This window comes from Temnothorax longispinosus, chromosome 3 (genome assembly GCF_030848805.1).
Source record: "Temnothorax longispinosus isolate EJ_2023e chromosome 3, Tlon_JGU_v1, whole genome shotgun sequence".
Lineage (NCBI taxonomy): Eukaryota > Metazoa > Arthropoda > Insecta > Hymenoptera > Formicidae > Temnothorax > Temnothorax longispinosus.
The window spans coordinates 16472855-16486303 of record NC_092360.1 but is presented as its reverse complement, the minus strand read 5'-3'; the positions used below and the strand labels follow the sequence as shown (position 1 = coordinate 16486303).

At 33.7% G+C, this 13449-nt stretch overlaps 1 pseudogene; it reads left to right on the top strand.

Annotated features, from left to right (window-relative positions):
- Nucleotides 1-7922: 7922 nt before the first annotated feature.
- Nucleotides 7923-10740, top strand: LOC139810051 (uncharacterized; annotated as a pseudogene).
- The last annotated feature ends 2709 nt before the right edge of the window (nt 10741-13449 follow it).

The window sequence follows — 13449 nt, the reverse complement described above, 5'->3', positions numbered from 1 at the left end:
TGATTGGTCGCTTGAGATACTGATATGCGCCGTAGCGCTCTGCGCATGAAGAAGCGCCCGGATTGGCGGAGAGCGAAGAAGACGAGTCAGTCGTTGCACAGACGTCGGACCGAGTAGACGTCTTGCTGCATCTTACGTGGAATAAATTACCCTTTCCACATATATAAAGCATTATTGTCTCTTACCTATCTTACATCCATTCCTGACACATCCCCGTGAAACTAACTCGCGGTCAATGCCGTTAAAAATCGGTGCGTCAACAAACGATAATTATTACATTTTATTCTCCAAAAATGTTTATAAAAAAAAATTTAACAATTTATTTAAATATTTTGTTAGAAAAATTTTAGTATAACATGTTTTCATGCATTTCCTTTTTTCTTTTTCGGTTTTCTTTCTTTTTCTTTTTCAGGTTCGTCTCCACTGTCATCTTTAAATTTTCGTTTTTCTTCCTCTTTCTGTTTTATTTCTTCCGCCATTTGAATATCTTTATATTCTATAAAATAACATAATTTATTACAGTAAATTTTTAGCGAAAATTCTGTCAGTGTATAAATCATGGCTTTTAATATTAATAGTTTAAAGATCCGCACACACGCGCGCGCACCACGCGCACACGCGTGTGTTGCGCTAATACATCGTTGAATTAATTAACCTTTAACAATGCATTAGCGCAACACGCCCGTGTTATTACAAACAATTCTGAAATTTTGTTATATTTAATATTCACACTTACTTTTGTGAATTTTTTTTCAAAAATCCACAATACACGATACGTTTTATCCATGATACGTTTTCATAATATTTTATCATGTTATCAATAAGTTCCTCGTCTTTTATCATCATTTCTATTAATGCTTCATTCCAACCGTCATCCAATACTAGAATTTTAAAAGATTAAATATATTCTATTTATCAGGATATTTTGAAACTATTACAAATAAATTCGGATACAACACCACGCAACTCCTAAAATTTTGGATTAATATGAGGATCAAGATTAACTCACTTAGACATCGACTGACATTCCTGCTCCGATGTAGAAGAGATGACGTCTTACCTCCACACATATATAACCTGAGACTCAACATCATCTTTCAAAGCAACAGTGCAATTCGCAAGTCCAACATCTTGAAAAAACGTTACCAACGAAACATACTTAACCTTGAAATCAAAGATATCAACTTTGATTTAAAATTTCTGCGATCTAATGTTAAGAAAATCGAGGACACACTTGCTTCTATTTTACCGAATGACGTTATACAAAACTTTTATACATTTAACACTTACACCATAGATCGACATAACTATGAAACTAGATTAAGATTAATAAGTAAATTTAATACAATTATGACTCAACAAAATACCTTTTACAACTCATTTTCGAGCATAGATCGCAGCAAATGGATTATAAATGCGAGTAGTAAATCTATACCAAGTAATATATTAAATTTTTTAAGCTTTGGTGGAAATTTCGCTTTACCAATTAATTCGAGAGAGAGAAAAGATCGTTTGTGCTCCGCTCTAGACATTATTAAAAATTTTGAATTTAATACATATAAAATTCCGGAGAGCTTCGTAGAGGAAACACGCCGTTCCATTACTAATTCGCTACACAAGTTCCTCAGTATGAATAGACATGTTAACCATATCGATAGATTTTTCACAAGAGAATTTACTACTTGCAAGAAATTCTTGCGGGACAATGATGATGTCCTTGTCACCAAGGCTGACAAAGGCCAAGTAACTGTTATTCTGGATAAGAACGCGTATGTAAACCAAATGACTGAATTGCTTGGAGACCAAAATACTTATAAAAAATTGAAAAAAGATCCGATTAATAAAATTACATCAAAAATTCATGAATTGGTTAAATCTTGGCATGACAAGGGCATCATTAGTGATGGAATGTATAGAATACTAAATTGTACCAACGGAAATTTACCGAGAGCCTACGGACTGCCGAAAGTTCATAAGGCTGGCTTTCCGTTACGCATTATTGTCTCAGCGTTGGGAAGCCCGCTCTATAATGTTGCTAGTCTCCTCCAAAAGACCTTACACTCGTCAATTCCGGAACCGAAATCACATATTAAAGATAGTTGGTCCTTTGCGAGGTTTATCAATAATAAGGAAATCAACGATGACGAAATACTTATCTCATTAGACGTCACGGCATTATTCACGAACATCTCTAAAGATTTAGTTCTAAAGGGAATAGAAAAAAGGTGGAACCACATTTCTAAAAAGACTGACCTAAATTTACCACAATTTTTACACGCAATTGACCTTATCTTATCGTCCACTAGTTTCAGCTTTAACGGCGAAATTTATGAACAAATTTTCGGCAGCCCCATGGGATCTCCGTTATCGCCCGATGCTGCTGATATCGTCATGGACGACTTAGAGACGCATTGCTTAAACCTTTTAAATTGTAATATCCCGATATTTATTAGATATGTGGATGACATATTCGCGGTGGTTCCCAAAAAAAGTGTGGGCTTAATATTAAAGATCTTCAACGGATATCATCTCAGACTTAAGTTCACTTATAAAATTGAAACAAATGCGTCACTCAATTTTCTTGACACGACTGTTATCAGGAACGGTAACAGACTGACAACTAATTGGTATCGCAAACCAACGTTCTCGGGACGGTACATAAATTTTCATTCTAACCATCCGTTAAAATATAAATTAAACACTATCACCAGCTTGGTTGACCGCGCCATATTACTTTCAGATGAAAAATTTCATGACGGCAATATTAAAATAGTTAAAGAAATTTTGTACAATAATAGCTTTCCTAAACCAATCGTTAATAAACACATCGCCAAGCGTCTAGACATTCTCAAAACACGCAACAATACACATAACACCTCGATTGACCATAATGCAACCTTCGATTTAAAAAACTGCATACCTTTACCTTATATCAAAAAGTTGAGTGATAGCATTTGTCGCACGTTAAAAGAAATCCACATTACCACCTTATTTACAGTCCCTAAAAAACTCGATTGCCTAATAAGACGAGGTAAGGATAGAATTGACGACCTTAAAAAAACCGACACAGTATACAAGATAAACTGCAGGGATTGCAAGGCTACGTATATTGGGCAGACTAAGAGACATTTGTGCACGCGCCTCAGGGAACACCAGGGCGATATCAGAAAGCACACTAGTAATTATTCCGTAGTAAGCGAACACTGAATGTCTTATGGGCATGATTTTGACTGGGGGAAGCCAGAAATATTACACCAAGAAAGACATACTAGAAAGAGGGAATCAGCGGAGATGTTTTTTATTAAAAAATTTGACGGCACTATCAATTTACAAAAGGACACGGAGAATCTTAACGTTCTCTACAAACATATCATAAAAGAATTATAACTTCTTCCCCTTCTTCGCCACTTCCCTCTCTACGTCCTAGCTTATTACTACGGCAACTGTTTGTTTTTATATCGTCAAGTTCGTCAGTCTAAATTTTACCACCGCACGGCTCTGACATGACACAAACATCTAACGAAGTATGCTGTTTAACGAATATTTTATATTGTATTGTTTGATCCCGACGCACAAATATGTAAGTTTCTAATTGTATAATTACGGATTTTTGATTGTCTTTTACTTATTGCGGAGTACTGAAATTTGTCGTTTAGTTTCTAGATTCGGCATAGTTAGGGCATTATGCCTGACGAATATATTTGTGAGAGAGCGCTTGAAAAAGACCGGATCCACGGTCGAAACGTAGCGGTTTAAATCAATAAAATTTGGCCAGTTGGGTCGCTCGCAATATCTCTGTTAATATTCTATTTATATTTATATTAATATTAAACATATTACACATGCATATATATATATATATATATATATATATATATATATATATATATATACTTACAATTCTTATATTCTTCCATTACTTATTTATTTTCTTCCGTTTCTCGTAAAAATATATTATTAAAAATCGATATTATCTTGAAATTCACTAAATGACATGTGACATGTGAAACTCGCAACTTATGAAGTTTTCTACAGACTGAATTTTAATTAATTATATATGAAATAGGGGTAGAAAAAAACTGGAAAATACAATAGAATTAAATATAGATTGCTATCTCAAATATTAAAAAAGTTACAGCGTAAAACATACTTTTCTAAAAAAAAAAATTTTTTTTTAAAGAACCCTTTTACAGATCATCGCCCAATTTAATACCAACTTTCGTTGAATGATTCTCTATCGATTAAAAAAAAAAAAAGAGCCCGATATCTCAAGATCTTATTTCAAGACCGTCTTAAGTAATATCTTAAGATGCTAATACGGCTCTGTGATTGGTTAATGGCATTTTAAGATCGTACTTAAGACGATCTTAAATATAAGATCTGACTATGAATACCAGCCACAGATGTACATTTTTTCTAAAAATGATTTTTCGACGTTTTAGAAAAAAGTGCACTCCAATATCTAAAATAAAATAGAAATAGAGAAGACTAAAGAATATAACAAAATTAAAAATAGACCGATATCTTAAAATTTACAGAAGTAAAAGCTATTACAGACATTTTTCTAAAATTAGGGACCTTTGATCGCGTATAAAGCTGAGTCTAATCAACCAAATCTTAAAGTATTATATATGAAATAGGGGTAGACAAGACTTAAAAATATATATACTTTCTTCATTTACATTCGAAATTTATAATCGTAAGCATATCGTTGAAAAATTTACAATATATATTTCTACATAAATAACTGTAGAAAGCAATAAAATTACATAATTAATTTTACACTATTTACATAATCTTACGTATAACATTATTTTTACCGATCTATTTTTTTTTATTTTACTCACCGTTAATTGCGATTGCGACTAGAATTACTCTACAAATACGCGCTATAGATATTAATCAAATAATTAGCATTCAAGAGTTATCCTAGCGCGTAATCTATATCAACGGAAATTGCTCGTCGTCCCGAAGAGGTCTCTCGAACGTTCTCGCAATCCATCGTTACGATAATCCAAGTGACCGTCGTCGACAACTCCGTCACGATGAATCCGTTTAAAATTTTATATCACTGCGCACGTTGTATAAAGTCAAACGTAGATCTGCGAATAGCTTCGAGATTATCGATCTGATCGTATTCGAAGCTAGAAGTAATCTCTTTCTCCCCCATCGTCTTACAAATCTGCGTGCACACGGTGCGACAAAATACTTAGTCGTTTACAAGCAATCGTCGTTTTAATTATCGATACAATCAAACAGCATTAATCAACTGTTAAACTCTCCTTTTCCTTTTCAACAAATAAATATCTGGATCCATAATTTTACGAGCGGACGTGCATCGATCGCGTGAGAGCGACTAGGGAGCACCCGTCGATGATACGAATGTCGTAATTAGCTAACTAAGCGAATTATTCCTACATGCACACAGTGCGAGTCAACGAATCAAATTCCACGTAATTATCAGGTCAGTACACGCGCACAATTCGTATAAGTATAACATCGAAGATTTATCCGATTCATCATATTTCCAGTCTTTGTTTTTTTCACCTAACGTCGATACTCGTAGAATCATTTTAGTTTTCAGAAAAAATTCGTATATTCCTAATTCGACTTTGTGTTTCGCCTCGCCTATATGATAATCCCTCGATTAGTCAAAGCTTTTTATCTAACATGCCTAGACGACGGGGCTTTCTATACGTAAATGCATTTTGTACAAGTTATTTGATCGAGTCGCCGAATCTTGAGAAAGAATTAGTTAAAATAGTAAGATTACATTCTCTTTGGATAATTTGTGCGCACGATGTTTTCGTGACATAAATTAATCTAAAATGTTACTATTCGATTCCACAAATATCGCAAAATAAAAGATATTCGAAATTTATTTTACATATAAATATAATTTCACAGAGGCAACGAAGAATTCTGTTCTTTTAATTATGTGCAGTGTTTAAGAATGCAAAAATATGGAAATGAAGGATTCGAGGATTGCAAACAGCCAACAAAAAACTAGTTTTTTTTTTAATTTTATGTATATAATTGCATTTGATTAATAATTAAAAATAAAAACTGTGCGCCTCATATTCCCTCCTCTTCGTCCGCTTTGTCTCCATTCGCCTGTCCATCCTCTTCCTCTTCCTCTCCTTTTGCTTGTCCATCTTCTTCCTCTTCCTCTATATTCCCCTCTTCTTAAGCTTTCTTCTCTCCATCCTCTTCCTTCAACCCATTCTCTGTCTCGCCAATTTCCTCTGTTCCTGATCCCACGCGCTCGGAAAGAATAATAACTGAATGTAAAATTGTTAGGAGAAGACTTTGAACGAGCAATAAGTTCCCGCCCTTCTAGAGGGCAGCTCCCGGTTGGCGGCGCGACTCGGCGCGCCACGCGTGCGTGCGGGCATCAGTGGTGCTCACAAGAGCCTCGATCACCGTCGTGTTCAGACGTGTTAGTTACGGTTTAAGTTACAGAGTGTGATATACTTATATATAATAAAGACAGTATTCAGAGTGTACAAAGACCAAGATTGTTGTGTTCCATGCTCATCTCACCACATTTCAAGTCGTCTCTGATTATATTTCCAATAGGTTATAGGCCCAGGGCACGATTCCCCTGCGTGAGAAACATAGCACGAAAGTGTATATACGAAGTGTGTGAGACGCCGGCGAGGGGCATAGAAAGAGATAGAAGCATCTAGAAGATTAGAGGGTAAGTAAATAATATTCCTCGTTGCTGACGAGCAAAACGAGAGAATTCTCAGTTAATAAGAATGTTCGTTCGATAAATACTGTTACAAGGAGATAGATGTTTTCGCCATTTTTCTCGAGAAATAGAAATAGAGGTAATAATGGTAATAAGAGAATTAGAGAATAGATGTGTAAAGTGTAATAAAGAAGTAGAGAATGATGAAGGAAAAAGAGATAGAAAAATGCCGCTTGGTAGCAAGTCGGCGACGTGCGCGTGCAAGTCCGATCGTGAACGGCGAGAGTCATTTCTTTTGGCGCGCGGAATTTTTGGCGCGCGGAAGTCCGATCGTAGACGGCGAGAGTCATTGTTTTTGGCGCGCAGAACTTGTTGCTGGGCGCGCACAAACACATAATCGATTTTGACTAACAACATGGCATCGATGCTAGATGGCTAGATTACGATACATGTAAATGTATGCGTATGCTAGATGGCTAGATTGCGATACATGTATATGTATGTGTATGCGTATGTATAAAAACTCTATATGACTCTATATGAGTTTATTTTTTTGAAATCGATATGTATCGGGTCGGTAATTGAGCATGACTTGCTGTGCGGTGTAGCTTGATTACTGTTTAGGGAAGCCGCGTAAATTTGTATGGGCCCCGTGCGTGTGCGTGATCAACCCGAGCTCCCATAGATCTTTTCAGCAGTGCTGGGGATCGCAACGGACAGTGGTGTGCGCGTGCGGATAGCCCTGCAGAGGCGCGTGGTTTTCTCGCTTTGGGGTTATTGTGAATTGCAGTGCGTTCTATATAGCCTCATAAGCATTAAATTTTTATCGCTGAAAGAGATCTAGTGATAGAAATTGTAAATTATTATTTGTCAATACGAATGTTGGTTTATCTTGTCAAAAGAGGAATGCTAATGTTCAATTGATATTTAAATCCCGATATAGATGGAAGAAGAAGGCCAAGATGCGCTGGTCGACTACGACAGCGATAGCAGCTTTATCACGGTAATAGATAGAGAAGCAAAAGATAAAAACGAGGAGACAGTAAGAAAAGATAGAGGTAAGAGAGTATTTTTTGAAAATAAAGTAGTCCAGAAGAATAATATATATATGCATTCAGAGAAAATAAAAATAGTAATTTCAAAATTCCGTATAGAAGCAAAAGACAAGAAGGAGACTGAAGCAAAGAGTGCAATCCCGAAACGCGGCAAACCAAAGATAATAGAAAACATAGATGTGAATAGAGAATGGGCTGAAAATCGTCCTGTACTACCTATAGGGACAAAGATACTTTACGAGAAACAAGAAAAGATGGTTGAGAAAATGGAAAATTCGATGCAGATGCTGGATAAAGTAATGAAGAAGGCCACCGAGATGATGGAGAATATGGTGGAAGTCTCCCGTTTAAACTTAGAGAAAGAAAAAGTTAAACTTAGACGTTTAGAGGTAAGCAATAAAGATACCCAAAGTTCAGTAGAAAACAGTAAACAAACGGTTAAAGAACTAGAGGTAGAGTCTAAAAAGAGAAAATTAAATGAAATAACAGTCTGTTCAGCCGAAAAAGATAGAAGTTTAGAGACAATAAAAAGAGCTATAGAATTGGAATTGAACAGTCAAAGGTTGCATATTAGAAGAGAATATAAGCTGACGCAAAAATCCAACTTTGATCTTTGGATGGATTATTTAAAATCTGAGTTAATGAATAAATGAATAACAAGTTGTTAGATGTAATAGATTCAAACATTGAAAGTCCAGAAAATTTCTCCGAACTAAAAGTTGCTAAGAGAAAAAGTCTAGTTAGAGATATAATAATCAATCATTTAGATGAAAACTATTATAAAAGGATTCTACATGAAAAAAATCCGAAAGAAATTTTGAAGAAATTGAGAGGATATAAAAAGAGTGAAGTAAACGTTACTCATGCATCGGTACGAGCTAAACTCTATCAAATTAAAATGAGAAAAGACGAAAAAGTAAGTGATTTTTGTGAACGCTTCGATTCAATAATTAGAGAATATGAATCATGTGAAGATGCGGTACCCCTTGCAGAACAAGAGATTAGATCTGCACTTTATCAGGCTGTGTCAATTAATGTACCAGAGCTGAGGAATGTAGATTTAATTAGAAGACAAACTAATCTTAAAGAAATGAACATAGATGAAATAAAGTCTTTTATGATGCAGTTAGAAGCAGAGACTAAAAACGAGAATAGAGAAAAATTAGAGAAACCCGAAGTCAGGGTACAGAGGGCTGCTGCAGAAGAGAACATGAAACAAGTGAAGTGCTACAGATGCAACCGAATGGGTCATATGGCGAAGGACTGTCCACTAATAGAATCTGGTGCCTGGTTTTGTTACTACTGCCAGGAGATACGAGGTCACAAGGGTGATAATTGTCCGAGTGCCGAAGCCCAGGCGAACAGAGCTAGAGGAAAAAGGTATTTAAATAAAACCGTTAATAAAAACATAAAGAAAAAGGGTAGATTTGTGCAAAAAGGCACAAAAAGAGTAGATAACAAAGGGAAAATAACCAAGATACAACCAGCTGAGAAACCTATATCAACGAAAACAGCAAATGAAGGAGAATCAGAAGAAGGTAAATAATACATGGTTAAATTAATAGAAGATAGAGATAGTTCAAAAGAGGTAGTCAATTTTACTGCAGATTCGGGTGCTACGGATCATATTGTGAATAAGAATTTTATTCTGTCAAAGTTTGAAAAATGTAAAGATAGAGTTATTAAATGCGCGAATAAAAATGAGCTTGCAAACATTTCAATAGATGGTAAAGGAGATCTTTTGCTAATAACGAATGAAAAAGAAAAGAGAGTCATTAAATTAACAAATGTAATTGCAGCAAAGAAAGTATCCAAAAATTTACTACATCTAAGAAAGTTGGCTGATGCAGGGTTCAGTATTTATTTAGATGATAAAGTGTTTAAAGTTTACAATAAACTGACAAATAAAATAGTTTTTAAAGGAATTTACAGATGTAGAGCAGAAATTGCTCCACATAGTGAGCTTCCTGAACAATCGCAAGCAAACATTCAGACCAATGAATTATCAATTTTGGAGGGAGAGTTAGATGAGAGGGATAATGTTGGCTCTGCGATTGGGAGGGAGAATGAAGGAAAGCTCACAAATGTGAACGAAAACGAAAATATAGAACACAACAATGCTGAACTCGAGCAAGTCATTAAGTTGGAGGATATACAGACAATAGAGAATATAGAAGAAATGTGTGAAAGCTCAGTAATTGAAAAAGTAAAGAAACTAGAGAAAATAAATGAGGCAATGTTATGGCATGTTAGATTAGGTCATGCATCGTTAAACTATCTAAAACAATTACAAAAAGTAGAAAAGAGATTAGAGAATGTAAAGTTTGATAACTCCATATTAGAGTGTGAAGTATGTATAATGGCAAAGATGGCAAAACTGCCGTTTAAAGAAAACAGAAATAGAGCACAGAGACCACTACAGGTAATACATACGGACATCATGGGTCCAATAAAACCTACATCCTATCCAGGACAAAAGAGGTTTATAATCACTTTTATAGATGACTATTCTAGATTAGCAAAAGCCTACTCTCTGAAGACAAAAGATGAATCGGGAGAGGCTCTAGAGAAATATCTTATATCCGCCAGAAATCTACTAGGAAAAGAAGAAAAAGCTATGCTATTCAAAGTCAGATCAAGACAAAAAATTTACGGGAGGTGCTTTTAAAGAGGCATTAAAAAGAGAAAAAATAAAAGCCATATTTGCATCACTGTACACTCCAGAACATAATGAAGTTGCAGAAAGGTTCAACAGAACGTTGAAAGAGAAAGTAAAAACATATATGCTCGACTCGGGATTACTAAAGAGTATGTGGGAGTTGGCAGTTGACGCTGCTGTGCATGCGTACAACAGATCTCCACATAAAACTTTAGAGTACGAGATCCCGTTGAAGAAGTTTTCATCAGAAACAAGTTGTCATTTTGAACAAATAAAGAAATTCGGATGCATTGGATATGCAAGAGTACCAAAGCCTACGTCGAAATTCGACAAGACAGCTATTGGTGTGTTGGTGGGATATACTGACACTGGTGTCACGTCTGACGGTATAATCACCGCTATATTCCAACTGCATAAATTTTTTCGATTTCCATCCATATTGCACAGCACCTGAAAACAATATAAGAATAAATAATCACACCTTAACTTAACTGTCATAACAATCACTCAGCTGATGCGAGCACGCGTTCTTAAAGTAGTAGACACAAGCCTAGAGAACATGACTGCCTAAAGGCACCTTTTCAAGTTTAAGCCCATTTTCATGAATCACACTATAAACTTTTGGACAATTGCTTGTTAAAATTCCCCAGCATCACTACAATTGATCGTAAATGGATATTACAGGCTTTATGAGAACCTTTATGCAATATAAATTCAGTTTAACACACGAATAAATACATGTTCCATAAGAATAAATTAAGGAAATTAAAATAAAATATAAATAAATAAATTAAAAACAGATTATTCATAAGAACATAACCTTTTGTGCCTGAAGAACATTATCATACTAAAATAATAATTATCTCATTAGCATTTTTTTAAACATGATTGTTATAAATAATTAAATTATATTATTAACAGACCTAGCTAGTGTGACTACCGGAACTATCACAAAAAGTTAAAACAACTTTTGGTTATAAACCATTATTGTATCTCTCAAAATAAACTAATTAACAATAAAATTTATCATAAAAAATATTATTAAAAATGATGAATAAAATCACTGCAAACACTCAGCAGAGCATGTCAAGTAACCTAACAAAAACCCCCACATCATATCTCTTCTTAATTCCGAGATATAATTAAAAATTATGGAAATCCATAAAACACAGAAATTTTAAACAACCTAAAATAATGCCCTTAATTATTTGAACACAACAAAAGAAACCCCATCTTTTTATCTCTTACCGTTCTCGAGTTATAAATTATTAAAGTTTCACGTCCGCCATTTTGAATTTCCTACCCTTTAGACTTACAAAAACCAAATCACTTTTACATTAATATTTTAGTCTTTTATACATTTTAAGACCGAAAAATTTCATTTCTGAACAAAAATTTTAACACTTAATTATTATGATAAAAATGGAATCTCTCATACTCCTAAACACCAGTAACGTTAACGCCGATTTTCTATTTAAATTAATTAAACTAATAAACGGGATTGAAATTGAACATTCACTCCATGAAAGACGAGGATAGTTTAATACCAGTTCACAAAGTGTAAGACAAGGATAGCCATAATAAATTCTTAATAAATTAAAATAAAATAGAAAACGAATAGTTTGAAATGAGAACAATATAAACGTGTATAAGGAATAATCACTAGAACCGATCAATAGAAAAACATTTACTATATAATTATTCAAAATTGTAACTTACTTTTATAAACAATCATAAACAAATTACTGACCATGTCAATAAATATTTTTAACTTATACCTCAGATCGTATATAACAACTTTTATACAAGTCAAAATTTCGTTACTCCATTAATGAAAGCTATATGAAAATCCAAAGGAAAAACCGCCCGGTATAAAATATATGTCCCCAAAAGTTACCAATAACATAGTATTGCATATTCGTATTTGGTTAATTTAAAGGATATCGGAATTCAGATTCTAATATCCAGTAAACGACAACGATTAAAAATCCCCTTTTATATACCCTGAAAACATAAACCTTTTCCCCTAAAAATAATATATAAAGCATAATTTTCACTAAACTCCTATACTTAATTAATCGTAAAAATACATACATCTGTTTGTGCAACAACACTCTGAAATATATAGTAACAAAAGCTCGTTCTGATACATATAAATATCGACCGCACATATAAACCCCGTATCAGTATACCTACGAAAAATAATAATAACTTTTATTTCTGCAATTGTTTATTTACGAAATATTTATAATAATAAAATAAAGAGTGCTCATAAACGAGATGATATTAGAAATTCAAACCCTCTTAAATAAAAAGAACATAACAATATCAATATGCGAATTAAAGAGTACCAATTTATTTAATTAATAATTTGTACATATATTAACAATGAAATTTTCCAATGTTATATTATACTTTAGTGAAAGTCCTACAATATATTTCCTATACACTCCTATCAAATTCCCAACCATTCGCGAGATATAAAAATAATAAAAATCTTATTATATATAAACAATTTAATTTCATTGATTTCCTGCACTAACGAGAATGCTAACCATTCCTACTTGCATGATACATTATTAACATGATATTAGAATCATTATTACCACTGCTAAAATCACTTTTATCAATATTATTATTATTAACAAAATATATATATACTTACTAAAATTAATATAAATCTCGAGCGTCAAACGCTGAAGCACCACTCACGAACCTGAGAAAGATAGAATTGTATATGCGTAGCATAAGGAACGCGAATCCGAGCGAGATGCGAGTATTGTACGATCTGAAAAAGAGAAAGAGAGTCAGATATATTATAGTAACTGTTAGACAAAGAGAGCAATATCTTTTATACTTTAGACATGCTAATAATGACTTTAATTGTATTAATGAATTATTCTATTGAATGTAAAGTATGTCTGAAGAAACTTAAATAATATTCAACAATATATTTGCACATTTTAAAATTAAAATATTAAAGATTTCTTATATTCATTTGTGATAAAAGTCATACCGAGATTTTATAATAAAAGAAGGTA